The sequence below is a fragment of the Vanessa cardui genome, chromosome 8 (assembly GCF_905220365.1).
Source record: "Vanessa cardui chromosome 8, ilVanCard2.1, whole genome shotgun sequence".
NCBI classification, from domain to species: Eukaryota; Metazoa; Arthropoda; class Insecta; order Lepidoptera; family Nymphalidae; genus Vanessa; species Vanessa cardui.
Genome location: NC_061130.1, coordinates 9,220,531 through 9,244,411, shown reverse-complemented (window position 1 = coordinate 9,244,411; position 23,881 = coordinate 9,220,531).

Genomic DNA, 23,881 nt, shown 5'->3' with positions numbered 1-23,881 from the left:
TGCACGCAGAAGGCACTAACTGTATCTTTAGGTCTTGCAGTCTGTTGGATTTGGGATTTTAAATTTTTAATAAGTGGATCCCAGGTGTTAGAAAGTCTCCAACCATCTTCTCTATTGAAGTTCGGATGTTTTTGAATTTCAATAGCCTCGCGTATCATTCTAGGAATGAATCTGTGTTCTCTAGCGAGGATCTGTGGTTTATCAAATCGGATAAAATGGTTAGGTTTATCCAGAGCATGTTCACAGACTGCAGACTTAGAAGAACGCCTATTTTTGACATCTCCTATATGTTCCTTGACCCTGGTACCGATACTTCTCTTTGTTTGGCCTATGTAAGATAAACCACACTCACATTCGAGTTTATATACTCCTGCAGTTTGTAAAGGAATATTACTCTTGATAGGTCTCAAGAACTGGCTCACTTTCTTATGAGGCTTGTAAACGGTTTTAATTGAAGCTCGCTTCAAGATGTTGCCAATCCTGTCTGTAACTCCCTTCACATATGGTAGAAATGCAGGTTGTCGCTCAACTGTGGGTGGCTTGATACGGCTTCTGCGATGCTGGCGAGGCACGGGCAGCTTGTTTTGGTGGAGTGCAAGCTTGACCTGACGTAGCTCGTCCTCTAGGTGTTCAGCATCGCAGAGATGGTGGGCTCTCTGAAACAAAGATTTGCCAACGGTAGCTAACTGGCTAGGGTGGTGGTGCGAGTCACCATTGAGGTATTTGTTGGTGTGTGTGGGTTTCCTATAAACTGTGTGACTTAATATATTGTCAGGATTCCTGATAATAAGGATGTCAAGGAAAGCTAAAGAATTATTTGCCTCTAATTCCATAGTAAATTGAATGTTTTTATTTATAGAATTAAGATGTACTAAAAATGCAGATGTCAGATCACTAGGTAATATTGTGAAATATTACCTAGTGATCTGACATCTGCATTTTTAAATTTTTAATTTTCTGGATAAACCTAACCATTTTATCCGATTTGATAAACCACAGATCCTCGCTAGAGAACACAGATTCATTCCTAGAATGATACGCGAGGCTATTGAAATTCAAAAACATCCGAACTTCAATAGAGAAGATGGTTGGAGACTTTCTAACACCTGGGATCCACTTATTAAAAATTTAAAATCCCAAATCCAACAGACTGCAAGACCTAAAGATACAGTTAGTGCCTTCTGCGTGCAACCGGAACGTTACTCAAGATATCAATTGAGAAATCGTTGGCGGTAGTTGTTAATAATATTTCCTTTGTTCTTCAAATAGACAAATGTCATCTTAGTCTGCCCGTGACCAGGAACACTGCAAAGTGCTCGAAACGTCGGGATGTTTAAAAATAATTAATATACGCGATTCATCCGTTATAAATAGTTTTATTTAAATGTGTAATCATCGCGAAAATTTAAGACAACATTAATTCGTAGGTGATCGAATATCTTTGTGATCTCAGCGTAATATAATTTTGTTTTAAATTTTAATTTATTGTGCTACACGTCCAACCTCCACTGCCGCCGCGAGGTACCTGAGCGCATCATACTATCCTAGACTTGTTTTGATTTCTGTTATGTTTTTACTTTTATTTTTTATTTGATTTTAACACGACATAATAGTGGACTATTGTCAATGTCGTTCACTTGACGTACGGAAATAAGGTGATCACTGAAAATCAGTGCTGCCGTCTTTGCGAATTTCACACATAGTATGAATCGTATTTTAATTTAAGTATAGGAAAAAAAAAAAATTAAATCGTTAATATTTTTTATTTTTTTATTGTTATTCTTTTTTTTCTGTGTGTGAAATTCCTAGGACGACAGATCGTACTGCTATGTAGGCAGCATTTTGTTTTTATTTATTTATGCCTCTTTTTAAAATCTTTCTTAGATATTATTTAATTGTATTGTTATTTTAAGTTTTTTTTTGTTGTATTGTTTATGTCACTGATGTATCAAAACGATGCTTACAAATAAAAATTCTTTCTTTCTTCTTTCTTTCTTAAAATATCACTGTAAATATATGTTAATTTATGAACGCATACATTCGTATATCACGACAGAGCACAATTTCTTATCTCAGCCGAACACGAGATGACGTATAAATAAACATAAAGTATTAAATTCGTTAACTCCGGTTAAGATTCATAATTCTATAAATACACCATCTTTTTTAATATTAGCTGAACCCAAGGGTTCATTCACCATCGCTTAATTTATAAAAAAAAATATGTACAGCAGTAACAAGGTGCAATATTTAAAGAATCATTATTAGTCCAAATTTAAAAGTCGGAGACGGAAAACGATAAAATTTCAAATTTTTTTACTCTAAAATGCCTTCAAAATTCAATCAAAAAAAAAAAAGATTAAGCATTTTTAAATTTGAACCGATAATTATTGTTTAAATATTGACAAATATCCAGTGTTTAATCGTTTTTATAAAACAAAAGAAAAAAAATAGATTTTAATTGTTACTTTTTTTAAAATAAATTTTTGAAGTTGCATTTTTGCCAAATTTTGAAAAAAGCTAAAAAACGTGATAACCCAAAAATGGTTTGCTTTTGGATTATGCCTATGGGGGTTAAAATTATTGGTAATAGTCACGCCTATCACCTTCTAGCGGATATACGTCGAGTTACCAATAACCCTGTATAATCTTGTATCGAATAATATGCCTTTTTACCAATGTATTTTATATAAAAGATTTGAATTTACGAAATGGCAAAGTTAAAAATGTCTGAGAAATTTTATTAAAGAAACGGATACCTCGCTCCAAGAAGGATTTATTGATTTGCGGAGTCGGAAACTTGGTGTTATAAGCTTATCCTTACTGATTTTATCAAAGTGATCAATGCTACAGTGAATATGCATAATATTGTTGTAAATGTGTCTGTGATGCAACAGTGAGTATTCCTACTTTGTTGAAAACATCCCGTAGTGACTTCTCTTGCTCCAATTCAGTAAAATACAGACAGATTCAATGTCTGCAGCCTTACTCCAAAGTATTATGCCGTATGACATAATACTGTGAAAATAACCAAAATATATAACCGCGTATGCTGCGGGGCTGAGTTTTCCTGTTAGGCATGATAAATGAGGATTCCACTAAAGTTTGGAATACAATCTATTCCCAAGGACACCGTAGTATCGGCTATATCAAGACGGTGACCGTTTCAAGATATATTATAATTTTGCTTTCTAACATTAGGTAGTGTAAAAACTACACATTTTGTTTTTTGAGCATTCGTTCACATCGTCATAGCCAGTATTTTTGCTGTCAACCTTAAAAATCAATGAAGTATCGTCAGCAAACAAAACCATATCACAAATAACTTTAACATAGAAAGGAAGATCATTATATATACTAGGAATAGAAAGGGACCCAAAATTGAACCTTGGGGAACTCTCATTTTTAACGTAGATCCAGAAGACTTTATTCCATTAATGAAAATTTTCTGGATTCTTTGACTTAAATATGAAGCAATGAGATCAAGAGCTTTACCTTTAACACCATTTGAGCTCATAAAGAAACGTTTCGTGTTCTACACAATCAAATGCTTTAGATAAATCACAGAATACTTCAATAGCATCAGTTGTAGAGCGACCTCTTCTAAAACCGAATTGCTCACCATGAAAAATAACATTTGGAATTTATAATATTAGTATTGATAGATTTTTTTAATATGAACATTCATACAAAATCCGTGTAATAATGTATTTTTAACTCTATTTTTTATTGAACATTGCTCTTGATGTAAACATATTACAATGTAATGTTAATGAAATTGTACATTTGTACGAAATAATTGTAAAAGGATCGTAACGTATAGTAAGTTCATAATTAGCAAATCTAGAAATGTTTTTAAAAAGTAATTTGGAGCCTATGATTATTGTGAAAGCTACACATTATTCAAAGGCTTCGGAATGGCTTACTTGTGCCTTTGTTAGCCCCAAGAAAATTACTTTTGTACTTTAACGGACAATTAAATATTGGACCCTGGTACTGTTTTAATTAATAATATTAATTTTTCCTCAAGACCGTCGACTCTTCAATGCGAATTTTCATTAATAAATAATTCATATACTCGTACTAACAGTAACTTCTCGAGTAAGATGTCGTTCTTAATCAAACTTTTAAACGAATATGAATAGTTTTTAAAATATTATTATCGTCGTATACCTTTCTTTGGCAAGATTTATATTTATTTTAATAAGTTAATATTACCTTAAAATTTACGATGGTATAAATTCTATCGTATTATATTTATAACAATGTCAATTTTTGGTCGTTAGACTTAATGTACTTAGCTAGAGTACGGACTCCGACCATTTATAAACTGTTTTAAAATAAATACTGCGAGGTATTGTATTATGCTGTCATTTCGTTTAATGTTTACATACTTTGTATTGAGTATGTATATGAACAATACATACTGATCAGATTTTTTAAACTGATAAGTCAACACTTTAAATTGATTGAGTTTTGACCTGTAAAGATAAAAACAATCCCCTGCATTATGAAAAAACATTGTTACATAATTACATAAATGTTTAGACGAAAGTCACGTATCTGGGTGAAAATTTAATGTATTTGATTTGAAACATCGGTCTACAATCTACCTAGATGAATAAATTTTAACTTGTGTGTTCTAACAGAACGATCATTTTGTACCAATTATTTTCAATTTAGGCACTATATCAATGATCATAAGACCGATTTTAGAACAACAACATACAACTCAATAGAGAAGTGACCGACTTTGAAAGTTTTAACGAGATTTTTGAGATGTCCGTGTGTTGAGTGAGTCGGAAATTCTGACGTAAATTGACTTACGTGAAGTTTCCTACCTCTGCTACAGAAGTAGCTCGATGCCTATTTGTTCATAATATACAAGCTTAAACCTCGAATATTATAATTTTAACAATCCTTGAATAAATGGAAACTTTTTTTTATAACATAGGTGGCAAACGAGCAGGAGGCTCACTTGATGGAAAGTGACTACCACCGCCCGTGGAAATCTGCAACTCCAGGGGGCTTTCAGGTGCTTTGCCGGCCTTTAAGGAAGGAGTACGCTCTTTTCTTGAAAATTCCCATGTCGTATGGGTTCAGAAAAACCGCTGGCGAAAGCTTGTTCCACAAAGTGATTGTGCGAAGCAGAAATCGCGCTATTGTGAATTTTCGGACATCGGTGGTGCGGGTGAAACTTTGAATTTTGAAGAGATGTCCGAAGGTGAAATTCAGCAGCAGGGATTAATCCGAACAATTCCTCGGAACATTCCCTGTCATAAATTCGGTAGAAGATGCAGAGTGATCCAACATCTCTACGCAAAATGATCAAGGAGATCGGAAAGGGATTAATCGTCGATAATTCGGCTCGAGTTATCGACGATTAATCCCTTTCGCTCTACGTTGTATACGGTCAAATGGAAGGAGCTGGTACCAAGGAGCACCCGCCTAGAGGTGAGAGCAGTACTCGATGTGAGGCTGAATTCGCCTAAAACTTTACAAGGCGTGAAGTTTTAGGCGATGGGCCGACGTGAAGTAACATACAGAAATATACTTACGTGTAATTGGATTTGATTATATACATATTTAATTTTAAAATAAACTAAGTGCTGAATTTCTTGACGGTTCTTTTTATATTAATTCTGTCTCAACTTTTTAGAAGCCAATTTGGCTTTGCCTTCCAATTGATCGCGGAACTGAACGAGGATCGAAATATTAACGCCAAGTATTCTGTAGCGGCTATCGGGATGTTCTCAAATCGTGGAGATACGACAAGTGGTGTTTGTTTATCGGTTAGCGTGCAAACTTGCGTCTTTTTGGGTTTGAAATGGACTAGATTTAGTCGACCCCAGTTCGAGACTTCGTTTAACGAAGATTCGATTTCAGACACAAGCTTGTTCCGGTTTTCTTCGACGTTTCCCGAGAAATATTAGCGCAGCCGGTGTATAAGGTATACTTTTCATTTTATCGATTTATTTTTCCGGTTGTCATAATGTAATCATTCGTAGTGCAAGGAAATTTCAAAGTAATGACTTAAACCGATTTATCAAAACATGAAATTCATTCATCAGGGTATCAGATATTCCATTAAGCCGTCATCACATTCTTAAAACATAAAAAAGACGTTACTTATACGCAACAAACCGCTCTTAAATTGGTCACTTATTAAAGTCGGGCGAAAAGTTAGATCAACGTCCAAAAAGGTCGAATAATTAACGGACAAGATTAAAATGTTTTAAATAAAGCTCTTGCTGGGCCCTTACAAATTTTCATAAATTAATTTTATCTGACATCGCTTACAATCAATGGACCTGACGTCAAAATGAATTGTAGAATGAGTGTTCTCGTAACGGTCGTTATGAATTGGTCATTTTAATTTGTATTAGCAATATATACATATTTTATTATAAAACATGTGATTTTATATAGTGACTAGTTGTCATAGTAGTAGAAGACGTAAGACATAAAATGTACCGTATGTCCTGTTTTGGAGTTCAAGCTTACTTTCTCCACAGACAAACAAGAGTTATTTATAATATTAGTATCGATTTCTGAATCGAATTCTTATATATAAAACACACAGAATTTTAATAAATTGACTCCAAAGCTACTAAAAGTTTGGAATTCGTATAAAAAGAACCGTCAAGAAATTCAGCACTTTTATATTTAATGTTTGTATAATCAAATGCAATTACTATTCGTTAATTTTTAAATTAAATATGTGTATAATCAAATACAATTACACGTAAGTGTATGTCTGTGAAAACCACCCAAAACAGCAATTTCCTGACTCCGGGCTGACTGAGCATTTCTTTGCGGGGAAGTTATTGAAATATTTATTTACTATTACAATTACATCGGAAATTCTGCTGTTCCGGCATATGACTTTAATAAATTTAACATAGTGACGTCAAAATTTATATTTTAATAGAATAAATAAAAGTTGATTGAAAATAAATATTTAATATTTTGCTTTGGTCATAAATTGTGTTTTACTCGAAGGCTTTTAAACCTTATGCTTGTTTAATTTTTTTGCAATTACTCAAATTAAATACGGCTTTCTTCTGAATTATTTCCTTAAATTATCATGTACAAGAATAATGAGATTTTAAGGCGTTACTCGAGTAATTTGCGAACCGTCGTTGACAGGTTGAAATAAAATATGCGAAGGTCTAATGAAAACGACCTGCATTATTAACCTACGTCAGATTCGGCCCTTTTGGTGTAAGCGTTTTTTAGTCAAAGTTTATAGGGCTTTAAATTTTTAATACAAAGAGATCACATCTATTGTTCGAACTATGAAAGATGTAAGAAAAGGATTTTTTTATAGATTTTCTTCATAATTCTGAGATTGAATTGCAAGGTATTTGATATTTGTGAGCGACATTAAGTTTTTTATCTTCTGACCGTCAATAACCTCTTACAAAATGACCGCTTTACTAGAAGAAACGTAATTATTACTAAATGACATGTGGTCATCAACTCTGATTTAAATGCTTAAATTATGAAATGATAACTAAACATGCAAATCAGACAATTTGTAATTCATTCCTCAAAGTATAACAGCGTCTAAAATTGTAATTAACATAATCATTTTTTTATTATGTTTTCTAGTAATTTGATATTTAGTCGAATAATAACAGTAATCCCAGGAACAAAACATAAAACAGAGATGTGAATACGCATATTAATGTTTAGGGTTATTGAAATAAATTAAAATGAAAGCGATGTTTACTTTCAATACCAAGCATGAGATAAATAATTTACACTAATTGGACCGCGTTATATAGAAATATTTCACAGAGGAATATAATGCGTTATCTATATTAATAATTTAGTGCTGGTCTACGATAGACTCGTTCGAAAACCACAATTATAGATCGTTAAAAAGTAATGATTTTTAAGTCGACATCATATTATATTTCGCAAAACTTGTATAATCGTGATATTTTAATGTTGAATTCAATGAAATGTCAGTTCAATTACAAAAACAGGGCGGCCACGTTTATGTTTTACAGGTGCGTTCAGGAAGTGTGCGTATTTATTTTGCCCGAGTGAAGTCATGTTATTATCTAGTTACGCGATAAAAAAGGATAAAATAGTGCCAAAAAAAAATATGAAATTTCGTTAAATATATATTATTACTACTACTATTCTATAGATAGATAATGTGCCACACATATTAGCCATACCGTAATACACAGTTTAATTAAAACGATAAAATTCAATAGTGTTGCGTGTAAACTCGCAATCACAAGCTACTTTTTGTTCTAACCTCAACTATTTCGGCTAACAAAGGTAACAAAAAACCATTCTAAAAGGTAAAACAATTTAGTTTATTATTAAAAAAGGTTTTATGTGTACTACAATATTGTTTGAAACTCTTGAAGCCCTTGAACAATTTCAAACTTTTTTGTTTCATGAAAAGCCAGATTAACCCGAAATTCGCTAGCCCTTGTCATTAACTAATTATATTTATTTTTTGTTACGAAATAAATTAAATTATTTACTTCAAAGTAAAACATTGGATGTCTAATATCTGTATTCATTAAATTTATCATGGATAAGAAATTCCATTGAATATTTTTTCAATTTCATTGAACCATAAAACTAAATGATTTATAAAAAGCATAAATTATATTATAACCCACGGTATTACGTACAAAAAATAAAGGAAATGAAAAAAGCCAAGATGAATGTCGTCCACGCTTCGGCGGTCTAAGAAAAAATACACTTACTCGGCCTTTATTTATACATCAGACATTATGTTATAAATGAAAACGGTTACTATACTATATATTTATTCGTATTAATTTGGGCTAAAAGGTAAACGTAGTTGTGCTCAAGCGATTTTTTATAGCAACTTTTATTCGTAGTATGTGTCAATTTAAAGGTGGAATGCTTTTAATTATTTTTTTTGGTAATTATTAAAATAAGAAAAAATTTGCTAACGGAACTTCAATTTCATACCTATAACTTATTAATTTAGATGTTTCAGATCTTCCCGTCATTCCACAATAGCCACATTTTTTAAAAAAACATTATTATATATTACTAACTATTAGTCATTCGCTTTGTCAAAGGCAAATTAAAATGATAAAGTGGAATTGCTCGGGTAATCAGTACGACAATTATGGGGTGATTGACCTTTTCTACCATAGACATTTTCCTGTCATAAAATTATGATTAACGAACGCTTCTTTTAGAAACGTGAAATGTTTTAGCCAATAAGTATACAGGAGTATAATCCGCTGCGATAAACGAATTCAAAAATTTAATTCAGGGTAATCGTGCATAATTTTGGATAAGTAAAATATAACAGCTTGTTAATATTTTGCTGCTGGACTAAGACCATCTCGGCTTTTGAAACATTTCTTAGTTTTTCAAATTCCAATATTATTCGAACTATTTCTTCTTACTGGTTGAATAAACTTATACATTCGTCTACAAACCAAAAACAAATATAAGCTTCCTATACAGCAGTAGAATATTTATTGGGTAATTTCTTCAATAGATGTTTTATTTAGATTATTATGTCTGGGCCGATATTGGCATAGCTATTCGCAACAAAGATAGGCTAATTGTGTTGTGTGTACTACGTGAGTCTAAGCACTTCCAAACCTCAGGATACTACTGAAGGTTTCTTGACAGAAAAACCGTATAACTTTTTATTGGTCCCCCCAGAGCTTAAACACACGTTCGTGGAATCAGAAGCATAATACTGTACCGCTAATCTCAAAAAAATATATATTATTTATATAATCTTTGTACTCGTTTTATAAATCTGTGTTTTTGTAATAATTTTCATCTCAGTTTCATTAATAATTTATTAAGAAACTCGAACTTTTGTTTTAAATATTTTTTAAAACAAAGTTGTAGGTACTGTTTTAATTATATAAATTATCCGCAAAGCGTAATTTTTAAAAGTATAACAACTGTTTTAACTGAATAATCAAATTAAGCCCGGATAAGTTTTATTAATTTCAACGACTTTTATATTAAAGTAAATTCATTCGAAACGAACTAATTAGAAGATGCCAAACCTAAGGGGTTGAAAGGGTTAGAATAAACTTATTAAATAAGTCGAACTTTAATTGTAAGTATTTGAATTAAATATACCTTACCTTTGACATAAATCAATTTTTCTTCTTAAAACGTAATAAAATCTTATTTCATCTTAGTCATTTATGTGATATATATCTTATTTGTTTATTTAGAAAAAAAGGAAAATAAAAGTTAAAAGACTTTTGTCGACTATAATTAACAATTTAATAGCTTAATATTAGGTAGCAAACCTTTACTAACACTAAATAAATAAATAATTATGGAAGTGAATCTGTGTGTCTGTATGCATTTTTGCCTGTCCGTTTGTTTGGAATTTCAAGATCAAATCACGAAGCTTATTTTGATGAAATACGCCATAATACCACGACCCACAACTAAAACTGGAGCGAGACTGCAGGCGATAACCAGTGTCTTATTAAATGTAATAAACTAGAGTAAATAGCTAATGTGAAACGGTGTGCGAAACCCCGTTTCCTGTTTAACGGGTACTATGTGACAGTACGCTTCATGGACATCACACGCTTATGGTTGCGATGATACCACTAACTTTTTTCTTTATGAATATCCCTACAAAGAAAAATCCGTAAGAAACGTAGTTTTTTTCTGATCGAATAAAAAAATTAACGTTTATTTCTATGTTTTTCATCAGTGAGTTTGAAGAACGTTTTATTTAAGAATCATTAAGTTTTTTTAAGTTTTTCTGCGTTCCTAGCTCAAAAACAGTAGCTAGAATATAAGCATGTTCATACAATACAATACCAGTCTAAGATTTTAGACCGATGATTGTAGATTCATACTCTTCATAAATTGGTTCTTACGTACTGAATTTGTATTTATAATTGATCTCGTGCTCAGTGGTGAAGGTATGCATCGTAAGAAAATCTATGTGTTATCGGATGTTAATGTGCCACATGTGCATCCTGTAACCCGCTTGGGGGCAGTGTCGAAAATAAGCTTTTTCTTAAAATGGGAAGAAGGTGCCAGCATTAGGATTGTATATAGTACAGATTGCTAATTAACGTTTTAAATGTAAAAAAAAAAACGTGATCTATACGAACTACTCTAGTTACAATAAGGTTTAAAAAGAAAATATAATGCAAATTTTCGGTTAAATAATATTTAGAAACTTATTTTTGAGTATTACAGTTGGTACATACGTAGGTACAGTCAGGGTAAGAAAAGGTTGGTCACCTTAAGGTCTATTTTCGTGTGCTCAGTATGGGCGATAATCTGCTTTACCGATCGAGAATGACATATTGCGTCGCAATGACATTATAAGTCACGTATAGCCAAGAGTACTATGTAAGTTTAATTTTAAATGCAGTTGTCAGTTTACTACTAGTACTAAGAGTTGACAACTTAATAAAAGAATGAATTTAAAAGCTGACGAAGGTTTTCTTCTTCTGACTGTACATTATATGGTTAGAAGCTCGGCGGTGACGAAGTACATCGTGAGGAAACCTGCATGTGTCTAATTTCATCCTCATTCATCATGTGCATTCCTCCAAACCGCACTGGAACAACGTGGTGGAATATGTTCCATACAATCTCCTTAGTGGGAGAGGAGGCCTTAGCCCGGCAGTGGGATATTTACAGGCTGTACTGTACTTTACAATATGGTCCACTTGATGACAAATATTGGTGATGTAAGAAATTTTAACCACTCTTTATAAAGCCAATGCGCCACCAACCATAGGAACAAAGATATAATGCTTCTAATAACTGTCACACAGGGTCACCTACTCTTCAAACCGGAATACAAAAATACGAAGTATAGCGATACTTGTTTCAGCCACACAGCGGTGTGGCTCTATAATATATCATGAGTAGATGAAACCTGCTCAGACGAAATTGTATTAAGTCCTACCACCAAGTTACACCAATTAACCCGTATAATTAAGCCATGATTTTCATCAAATATATAATATAAATATATATAATATAATTGATCTTATATAAAGTGTCTCCAAGGCTAAGTTTTGACCTTAGTATTTTTATCATTTTAAATTTTGGCTTTCGAATATTTTATAATACTTATAAGTTGGTTGTCCACTTATGGTAACTATCCAGAAGAGCTTGCACAAAGACCTTCAAATTATTGTTTTATAAAATAATTCAAATATACATTGACGATCACATTTGATGCCTTAGATTGTTAAAAGTCATAATATATATTAATAAAAAAAAAACTACTTATATGTAAAGCCAATAAACTGAAGTCTAAACATACAACAACTTCAATTATAAATTCCTTAAAAATTTACTAGCCTCACCATATTTTTGTATGTTCATTTATAAATTTCAATTCCGTTACATTATATTTTTTACTTCCAAATTATTAAGATTTACATCATTCTATTATTTTTGAATAGAAGGAATTCTTGGTTGAGAATAACTATTGTGATTTTGCAAATTGTCATATTATTTACAATCTTTGGAAACTACATTTTTTTTACATATTTTTCTTTTGTTTTTTTTTTGTCTGTGTTATCGATTAAGTATTCCTATAAAAAAGTATTTACACAACCGACTTCAAAATATATATATGCAATTATTTTTATTACTTTTTAATGCATTTTTATTTGTTTTAAAATAGTGTTTTGTTTGAAGTAGGTTTTTCTTTTTGTTAAAATTTTACTTATTTGAGGAATGTTTAAATTTTTTTTTGATCCAATACAAAATAAAACCATTTCTTGAACATGTACTTGAACAATTTAATAAGGAAGAAATTTCCGTAGGGTAGACGTGACAATTTTTCTTATATGCTTTTACACAAATTGAAAAGGCGGACTCCTAAGTAGTCATTATTATATCCTGGATTGCATATATCCCTCGTGATTTATTTATTTTAACCATGCCGCGTAAAATTTAACTAATTTAAAAATTAATTGAACTACTATAATAACCATTTATAGCATATTCGCCGTATCTTTCATTTGAAGACATACAAATGAAGTAAATGACTATAATCACGAGTAAAAAAAAGCCTGCTCAAGTATTTTTTAATGATTTAATTTCTACTAATGACTAGAAACTCTTAAATTACTTCAAAATAATATAATATTAAGTTGCACTATAATTTTACGCAAATATATAACGCGCGCTTTACTTAATACCTCGAAAACAAGTCACCCAAAGTTTTAACACTGTTACGCCTCTTAAGTAGATTGAAAACTCAATTTTGTTCGCTTGCAGTAACATTTTACAAACTTAATTAAATCTGTGAAATAACGTACGGTAATAAATAATAATTATCATAGTAATTATATTTTTATTTTCTACTAAGGAAATTATTTCAAAGTTCATATTACTTTACGAAAGCAACTTTTGAAATACCTGGAACGAAAATCTTTTACACGGATTACAGTTCACCCTGAGTTGGCAGTAATCGTCACGCAAGGAAAGTGCGTACTTTTAATGTCACTAAAGATTTAATGTCAATGAAATTTGTTGCCTTAGTAATGCTATCGTTAATTGTTTTATACTATATATATATATCAACATTTATTATCAACATATACATATTTACATTTATATCAACACTTTATCATTTATATATATAGGGTTATTGGTAATTCGACATATATCCGTTAGGATGTGATAGGGGTGACTTTTTACAATAATTTTAACCCCCATATGCATCATCCAAAAGTGAACCATTTTTGAGTTATCACGTTTTTTAGCTTTTTTCAAAATTTGTCAAAAATGCATCTTTAAAAATTTATTTAAAAAAAGTATCAAATAAAATCATGTTTTTTCTTTTGTTTTTTAAAAATGATTAAACACTGGATATTTGTCAATATTTAAACAATAATTATCCGTCCAAATTTAAAAATGCTAGACGGAAAACAAAATTATTTCAATATTTTTTTAGATTTTTTTTCTCAAAAATGCCTTAAAAACTCATCATTATGAAACTTGGCCAGCAGATTATTTTAAAAACATAACCGTTTTCTTAGCTTTCCAAAAATTTATAAAAAGAAGGAAATTATTTCAAATCAATCGAAATAAAATGACCAGAATGAACGCTGGTTGAAATTCGTAGTCGAACATAAACGATTAACACATAAATTCGTACTAAAGGTCGCTTTAAAATTCCCAAAAAATTAACTAAAAATAACAACCAATAAAAAAAAACTTACTTACTTAACTGACTTACATAATACAAATTAAAAATAAAATTTGGAGACAGAAACAGTTCAATAGCTAAGTTATAAATAAGATATTTTGTAATATAGCCTAAATAAAGTATTAATAAGCGAATCCGAGAAACTCTCTATAACAGAGCACAAACACACAAAGCAAGTTCTACAGTGAATAATGCAAAATTCTATTCTTACTATTATCCTCACGAAAAAGTCCCTTAGAAGAAGATATTTACTTAAGATAACTAACCTTTAAATAAATCGTTTAATACAAAGCAATGTCTATGAATTAAATCACAATATATTTAATAAAACTTTTGAATGAAATATTATTTGCTGAAAAACTCATAGTGCCTTACGAGCCTTCTATGAATCACAGATTGAGATGGGGACATAAATATTCAGTTACGCGAAATCCTGTAGAGGGCTCTGAGAACAAAAGAAAAGTTTTTTCTAGTGCCTCAAAGTGTTTTCAATTGTATTTGCTACTGTCAAGCAGGGTCGTTTAAGACGACATAATTTATAATATCTTCATAAAAAATCTTGTTACAAAGTTATTTAAGCAAAATTTATTTGGTTTATGTCATATATAACCAAATACTGACTTAAATGCTTATTTGAAGTCATAAGAGTAAATAAAATTTAAAACACATATCGGAAAAAACATAAGCATTTATTTTAGTGTAATGCGCTTAAGAGATGCAAAATAAATGAATGTAGATGCAAATAATATGTAATAAGATAACTGGTATTGATTTAGTCTTGTGTATATATATTATTAGAAGAAAATTAAAATCACAAATAGCAACACTGCGACCGGATATCTAAGGACCACGGTGGCGATAATCGTCCATCCGCTTAGCTATTAGAATATCTAGCGATTTTGCTGTCATGGAATGAAAATCTCTATTGGCCGCCATTGAAACATTTTTTTAAAGAAATATCATTTCGTTTTCTATTTTATAATAATATTATATATATAACGAGAAGTCAGGCATCAGCTCGTTATTAACATCGTGAATAATACATAACAACGTTTTTTTATCTCATGTTAATACTTTATTCATTTTGTCTTATGTAATGTAAACCATTTTATTTCAACCTGCCGTCGCTTCTCTTGAATGACGCCTTAAAGGCTCATTTGTCTTGTATGAGATAAATTAGGGGAGTGTAATTTACTGAAGCTAATTAAACTGAAAATTAATTACATAAATACAAGTTGAATTAGGAATGCGTTTCAGAACATATTTATAGTATCCAGTTAATGAAGGTTAAAGTATAGTTACAATGCGTGCTTTAAAACCAATAAATAATAAATATATAAATATGAGACAACATCACATACATTACTCTGATCCCAGTGTAAGTAGCTAAAGCACTTGTGTTATGGAAAATCAGAAGTAACGACGGTACCACAAACACCCAGACCCAAGACAACGTAGAAAATTAATGATAATCTACATTGACTCGGCCGGGAATCGAATCCGGGACCTCGGAGTGGCGTACCAATGAAAAACGGGTGTACAATGTTTATTAAATATTAATAATATCGGTAAATCGTAAATAATTAATCAAAATTATGAAATTTAACGCATTTTCTTGGGAATATCACAAAATGTAAACCGCAGGAAAAATAATTAAGAATATTACAGCCCGCGTTGTACCCACTTTGATAATGTTTCTACTGTTAATTGCCCGCGATCATGCGTCTGATTAATGCGTATCGCTTGTATGATTTTTTTTATTAATGTTTTGTTATAAGCACACATTATATATTATTAATTCGTCTATATGATGAAAATTCTCCAAATACTGCATTCACATATCAAAGACAAGCAGCAGCATTCGTCATCTAAAATAATATTACGTATAAAACAGCATGATATGGCAACCATTTCAAGTATGTCATTGTTCAGGTTCGATTTCCGTATTTCCCGTCATGGTTGTTTTAGTGGAAACCAAATTACCATCTTCCCGCTGCGTCAACATCGAACAATCAATGACGTACCTTTAGAGAATAGCACTACAGTTCAAGGGGTGAGCGAGCTAATTTAATAACAGAAACAATATACATATGTATATATCGTCTTAGATCTTATGGTTGTCATATCGATGGTATATATTGGCTTCTATTTCCTAAATAATCAATTTAAATGATTAACGATTTTATTTTTGCGTCTCATGCCCATGTAAATGAAAAATATTTTATTTTCACTCAAATACACGTGGTATTTTTAAATAAAACTAAAATATGAATGAATGTATTTTTCTTATCCGTTGCGCCAACAATAGTGCTGCTTCTAGATAGCTATGAAAAAGCTTCCATTTGATTAACGATATATCATTAGTCACTTGGACACAGGGGCTTGAGAAGAAATGGAAAAATGACTAGGATTATTTCTGTAGGTCCGTGATGATTTCTTACTTTAGTTTTTTTGCATATAAAGAACCTAAATACTATAAACGAATACCAAGAACTCATGTTTGTAGAATTTTTATACGTTTCATCCACCAAAATCGGACAAAACAAAACATTTACTTTAAATTTTAATAACAAAAATAAATAATGTTTTGTAAAAATGACAGCAAAGTCACACATAAAATAATACACAACGCCATGTGTTGCTCAAAATATTACACATCATTTTTAACACCAATCGATTTGGTCGCCATTTAAAATAACAGCGTTTTTTGTTTACAGCACTAAAACATAAAAAAGTAATGTCTACATCAGTAGTATAACAAACTTAAATGAAAACTAGCTTTACTTAGAAAATGTATGAGTCATTCCTAAAATTAGACTAATTAATTAATTTGAATAATTTTTCGACGTAGTACGAGTATCCAATACCGCGCTACATGATATTCCAAAATTTTACTACAACAATATCTGTCAACAAATAAAAGTAATGATAATCATGCAGACGTACTATCTGATATATTATTCATTTTAAATTTAATAGACTTTATGGATAAACTTTAAAATAGGTATAAAAAGATAGAACAACTTTTACGTTTGTTCGTCCAAAGTCGAAAGTATCGTGAGTTGTTCGAGATAGAAATACTTCGTTGGAAGCGTGTATACAAAGAAGCTCTCGCTTAATTTAACTTTAGAAGATTAAAAGATTTTACGAGATAAGAGTATATGTATTATACACATACACATATATATGTATGTGAGCGTGTTATTTCTTGAATAATTAATATAATATATTGACTATATTTAATTATTTTTTGTAATAAATATGATGATCTTATATGCATAAACTTACTTGTACTCTTTATCCCCAGAAAGTGGTTACAGCCGGGAAGCGAAACTCGGATACTTATTAAAAAAATATATTTAATTCAATTTTTAATTGTATTTTTTAGTACTAAATTTTATAACGATCGAGAGACATTATTTTGTTAAATGAAAATGTAATTGAATTCAAAAGTCATTATCCATTTATTAAGTACTTATGACGAATGACGCAAATTCGTTAAAAAGTTAATTAATTTACTAAAATAGAAAGTATGCATCTCCCGGGAAATAAAGGAAAATATGATGCAATATTATTTTAACTTTTAATTTACACCATAAACCCAAATAAAATATCAACTTTATATCAAGTAGGTAGAATTCATTTTCACTCGACACACATATTTGACTACTCAGCTGGGCTGCGCGTTTAATTAACGGACTTCATTTCGAAACCATGAGCTACTTATTTCATTCTTATTTTCAAATCTTCTGAGATTTACCATTCGTTTTCCTGTCACGTCCATCTGAGTAGAGCCATGTCGGCTGAAATTAATTCATGCAAACGTGACTTAGAATTGGTATCGCTATATCAAGTATACCAAATTCTTGGGTGTGGTAACACAGTTATAAACAAATTAAATAAAAATGACTTTTTCAAATTTCAAATTGTGAAATCCATATAGGATAGACACAACCGAGACGATTTCGGCTTCGAAGACAATCCTATGAAATTATTTGGTAAATAAAGGTCGTCGATTAACCAATGAGAGCACTAAAACAATTTCCTTTGGGAGCTCGTTTTGTGAAATGAACTCTTAAAGTTATATAAAATATTATAAAAAGATCTCGTGAAGGGGACATCTTCCTTGATATAAATGACGAATCCCTTGAGTGGGATTAAATTGATTCTTTAACTACAATACTTCTAAGTATAACGATTCTTTATATAATTTAGAATCGCATTTTATAAATAAGCGAATGGTTGAAATTAATTACTAATTAAAAGCATCAAATAACATTGTAAAGTACCGAAGTCCTAATGAAACGTTAATTACAATATAATACATTAATTAGAACATTTATACTAATCAAATTTAAATAATTCATGGAACATTTAAATACCTGCAAAACTTATTTACAGCAACTAATTTCATTGTATATACGTTATAACTATCATTTATATTTTGTATTCATTATAAATACGCAAATTCAAACGTAGATCGAAAAAATGTGGACTCTTATATTAGAATGTCATGAAAAATCTTGCTCATAATTTTGTCGTTGTTGGATCTGAAAAATCGAAATACTACTGAAATGTGAAATCAACAATTATGATTTTTACTAAAGCATATCCTAGAAATATAAAAATAACAATGCTAAATGAAAATCGAGATTAAGCTGCGAGCAAAACTTAGTTTTTGAAATATAAAACATGTTTTGTAAAGCTGGATAAAAGAGCTTAATTGGTGAGAATAATGGCTTGTTATGGACCACATTTCTTATTTATTTTTCTCAGTACAAGACCGTTTGGGTAGGTGACAATGGTACTCATCATATATTCTACCAGCAAACATCAATACTTAGTATTGTTGTGATTCGGTTTAAAGGTTAAGTAACCACAGGTACAAGGGACATAATATCTCAAGTCCCGAGGTCGGTAATGTATACATATATATATGTAGACCATTAATGAACGCTTACAATCGCCAAGACCCCCCCCCCCAACTTCCAATGTCTTGAAAAATGTAACTATTTATATAAGAACTTTTAAAATTAGGTTTTAGTAATCTTATAAACTCAAGTAGTTGCTGTAAAATGATACGATACATATTTAAAATGATACGTGTAATATTTTTTTATTAAAATTTGTACTACAATAAAAAATTGAATAAATTACAGCTACTTAGTACCTTCAAGTAAATTCAAATAATTATAGATATAAAATTTCACTATATGATCTTTAGACATAAACATTATATACCGGAAAAGAAGAAAGTAATTTACAGTTAAATCAAATCCTTACTAAACGAAACCATAAAAGCCAAGTAAGAGGACTCGCAGAGACTAATGTCGGAATAATAAATTTCAGAACCTTTTTTCAAATAATTTGTACTAAAAACATGAAAGTGTTTTCGTGCAAGATTTAATTCGGTCTGACGTCTTATTCAGCGTAATGTCCAAAACCCTCGGACGCCCTTAGAATAAAATAAGAGGATGTAAATGCTCTAATATTTATTGTCAGTAAGGTCGAACGGATTTTCGGAAGGTCGTAAGCGAAGATGGTGTAAATAACACCTGTGCGAAACTTTTGCAATGATAAAGTTTAGGTACTTAATATAAAAATTATTTACCGGACTTCTTTTTTTGTTGATGGATATAACTATCAAGGCAACGGCTTTATTTTTTTGATTGAAGTCATAAGCGCCACTAGACAATGTTTTAATGAGATTTAATAACATGTTTTCAAAAGCAAAAAAACAGGCATTATTTTAAATAGTTTTTGAAAAACAATATTTTATTTGTAATTTTGTAAGTAATTTGATTTAAAATAAACATTAAAAATTATAGATTACGTGAATAAAAAATAAGAGATAGAGTGCTAATCTGCATGATGGCAAGAGTGTTAAAAACATTTTCCATTTATATTAAATCCGATTATCTAGACGAAAAAACTATCTAAGTTCATATCAAAAGTTAAACATTATAATTAAAAATGTAGTTTCAAAAATAACACGCCGAACTCGACAAAATTTAACGCATATTATAAAATTTCTCACGTTACGTACAAGAAAACTTCGTCTTTGACAGCTGAAGGAATTTACAAAGAACACCGCGGTTAGCTTTCCTCCAACCAATTTACTCTTTGTAGTGGTTTCCTGAGCGCCTTGAAATGGTTTCGTTACAAATTTTGTTACAGTATTACGATCACAGCAATATTTTATACTAAGCCTCATTTTAATTTTAAATAACTTTATTAGATTTATTATTTCAAACATTATATTTGCCTATTTTAGCTTTAGAATTACTTAACAAACATCTGTATTAGTCACTCAGACATTAACAATTGAATATACATTTCAACCATTGGAGGCATGGTGTTATAGCACTGCCACCTTTCTGACTTCGAGACTCATATTGTTGTAATAAATAGCTTAAGGATTTGTTCAAACCGAGATTTTAAACCAGGACTTCTAAATCTTTTCAGTTATAAGCTAACAAATAAATCCACGAGATGGTTAAATAACATTAAAGTTAAACCTATGAGTATATTGATTAACTTCAACAACAAGTGCTGCTGATATCTGCAAATATACGTACACAGTATTTCAAATATAAGCCGCAACGTAACTCGGTAAGAACTCGCTTCGTGCCTTCAAAAGTTATTTGATTTATGAGTTATAACTGTACAAAGTTACATACCGTGATTCATTTATACATAAGCACAAAGATATTATTTTAAGCCGTACATTGTATAAGCTAACAAAAAAGATAAGCTGGTAGAGATATTTTGCTGTTTTTTTATAATAATAAATTCTTGCTCATTGATAAATAAACTGTCAATACCGTAATGGCCTAGCGATATAATAGTTATAGATTAAATCCTGGCCCCTTGTGTTGGTCGTCTCCGCTCTAACGCAACCTTTAAATTTAATTGGAAGAGTTTATAGGAATATAAGCAAATATTGAACATTGAGCATTGTATTTTATACTTTTAAAAATAAATAAATATCAAGCGGTAATAGCGCTTTGGTTTTCAGACCACCTAGCTTTCGAAATCGCAATCGCAGAAATCGCAGTCCCTACTCGGAACTTAGTAATAAGCTTAAAAGGAGAAGTAAACAAGAATATTAGTAATTCCTTAATTAATATGAAGTATTGCTAGTGCTAGCTGTTCTTTATAAAAAAAAAGGATAGATAAAGTAAATATAAATATCGTTGTGGTGAGGACCATTGACATTTTGAGCTAATCTCACATTTCTATGTGTTCTAAGTTATCAAGATTAGTTGCTATTAATATGTCATACAAAAATTGTTGGCGATAAAACAAATAATTACGACTCCAGTACTAGCTACGTCAACTATGGGTATAGCTTGAAGGCATGATTTACGTAGTTCCGAGTGTCTTACCGATGAAATGTAACCTAAACCCAAACGCAATAAGAATACTAACAGCTGATATAAATGTTGTTCCAATATTTATATCGGTAACTTCACCCGGCTATTTGCTGGGTCCTGTACGTGCCGATTAATGTTGTAAATCACTTGAAAAGTTTTTTTGGCTAATATAGGCTTTGGCACGATGTTAACTTAATAAATTTGTTATACTGTACCCTTGGGATCACACCTTGTACATGTTACATAAAATAATTCGTATATTCAAGAAACTAGGAAGTGTAATAATAGGCTAGTGTGTTGAACGATTTTGTTCTGTTTTTCAACTTCAAATATGGTATTTTTAAAAACGGCTGATTTTGTAGCGGTGGAAAGACTGTCAGCTGACCCTGTCAAGATTTAAAATTTTGTAGTATTGCTATGAGGCTGTTTGCTTTCAAACACATATTTTGCGATACATTCTGGCCTTGCTTAAACCCATAATACGACCTTCGGGCTATCTAAGCCTCTTCCCCTAAAATTTTAAAATCATCTGCCTCCGTCCGTGTGGATCTTTGTCGTACACAATCAGTTTCAATTCTCCTCGTACGCATTCATACATAGCGCACCTTTGGAGCCATACTCACCTTCAAGATCCTTCATTATTGACTCCTACGGACTGGTAATGGCTAGACAATGACGACAAATATGTCTTCAAATGATTCGAAGGAGATCAAGTACCTCTACCAGTATAACGGATAGCACGGAAAATATTGGTGATATGGAATTTTTGTCGGTGACACTTTCTTTTAGCTTTCTGGTAGTCTAATTTTGATAAATCACATTTCTCATTTACAGATGACGTGAAGAAAATCGAGGTCAAGAACTTGACCAAGACGAAGAAAGCAGGACAGATCGGCCGATGATTCGTCAGAGAACGATGACGATAGCGATACCATCGACAACGAATAACTTTTACGATCTTATTATTTCTATATTTCGATTTTTTTTTATATTACCTTATATTTTGTTTTGGGTTCCTTTCATTTTATACTCGTTTCTATTTCATATCGTGCATATTTTAACAAATAAAACGAAACATAAATATATCGACAAAGATTCTGTCCATTGCTAGGATAATCTTTACCTTTACTGCGTCAGCTGAGGGTCTTACCACCGCTATACACGCAGCTGATTGTTATTTTCGTACTTTTAATTATTTAAACAATCACGTAGTTCAATTTCATCCGCCAAACTATAACTTTACTGTTTTTATTACAGGTTCATGCGAGCAGCTGACGCATAATCTCCCCTTCTACGATGCAGCTGACGATTTTTTTTCAGCTCAGTATAATGTAAATTTTGAGCTGGCGTACTATCGCTTAATTATTATTATTTTTTACCACTTCTGTAACCTCCCAATTATACACCCACCTTGGGAGCGCTAGCTGACGCTTGGTTCAGTTATGAATATTTCGAGATTAATAGAAAAAGAAGGCAAACAGTCGGCGTAAAATCACTGCCGAAAATGCAACGCTACCTCCGGACTATAGTACTGTTTGACAGTTGAATATAATAGACTAAGAGCCTGTGATCGGCAGGCTTACGGTATAGTAGTAAGCTCCATATTACTGTAAGGTATACTGCGTCGCTTGCTGTTATAAGGTAAACAGGACAAAAATTGCTGATATAAGGTAATTTTTTATCAAATTTATGTAGCTTTGAAATTATAAAAAATATAGAAGGAACCGGAGTGTCTGCCATTGAATTTTAATATACATTTTTTTATATATATCAAGATATCTAAACGGCATACTTGCTGCAATCACGTTTTGAAAGTAAATTTTTAATGCTTTTCGACTACATGGCACGCTTAAATGAACCCTCGATGGAAATAGTGAATGCTAACATACCATATACCATGCTACTATACCATAAGTCTGCCGATCACTGGCTCTTGGACTATATGATTAGTAGGCGATAGTTACCCAAGCGAACCTATTAATAATCCCTAATCATTACAAATAATCGTGACTTGAATTATCATTTGTTCATTCCTGTTGACTTTATTATAAAAAATGTCCGGCTTACGAGATGTTAAGAGTTAAAAATTCGACACAATTTTCGTATGTACTTTGTATTTATTTTTTATATATGGTTATTTACATGGAATTTATTAATGTAGACTATAGACGAATACGACTCAAAGTATCTACGGTGAAAAACTGGACCAAGTGGGTAGTATTTCTCACTTGCATCGAAATTCATTGTCCTTTAAGAATCCATCTTATCTATTTTTTAAAATGTACAAAAACAAATCTCTTAATATTCTATC